Below are 786 nucleotides of genomic sequence, written 5' to 3'. Positions count from 1 at the left end.
ACAGTCACTACACTCCCAGGTCAGGGTTAGAGACACAGTAACACACAGTCACTACACTCCCAGGTCAGGGTTAGAGACACAGTAACACACAGTCACTACACTCCCAGGTCAGGGTCAGACACAGTAACACACAGTCACTACACTCCCAGGTCAGGGTGAGAATCACAGTAACACACAGTCACTACATTACCAGGGCAGTGTGAGAGGCACAATAACACACAGTCACTACACTACACTCCCAGGTCAGGGTTAGAGACGCAGTAACACACTGTCACTACACTCCCAGGTCAGGGTGAGAGACACAGTAACACACAGTCACTACACTCCCAGGTCAGGGTGAGAGACACAGTAAAGACCCTTCACCCCCCACCCCACAGCCCCTGTAGCTCAGGGGTTAGACCCCTCACCTCGCAAGGGGACAGGATAGGGGGAAACCTGACAACGTCTGGTATACCCACACACACACTCACACACACTCACACACACACAAACACTCACACACAGACTCACGCAAACACACACACTCACACATACACACACACAGACACACACACACGCAGACACACACACACGCAGACACACACACACGCAGACACTCACACGCAGACATACGCACACACACACACACGCAGACACACACACACACACACACACAGACACTCACACGCAGACATACGCACACAGACACATACACGCAGACACAGACGCACATACATACACAAACAGAGACACACAAATATACAGTCACTTCACTTGACAGTCAAGCACGCAGTCACTACACTTTAC

Source organism: Callorhinchus milii, unplaced genomic scaffold (assembly GCF_018977255.1).
Source record: "Callorhinchus milii isolate IMCB2004 unplaced genomic scaffold, IMCB_Cmil_1.0 Scaffold179, whole genome shotgun sequence".
Classification (NCBI taxonomy): Eukaryota; Metazoa; Chordata; class Chondrichthyes; order Chimaeriformes; family Callorhinchidae; genus Callorhinchus; species Callorhinchus milii.
This window is presented reverse-complemented; position numbering follows the sequence as displayed.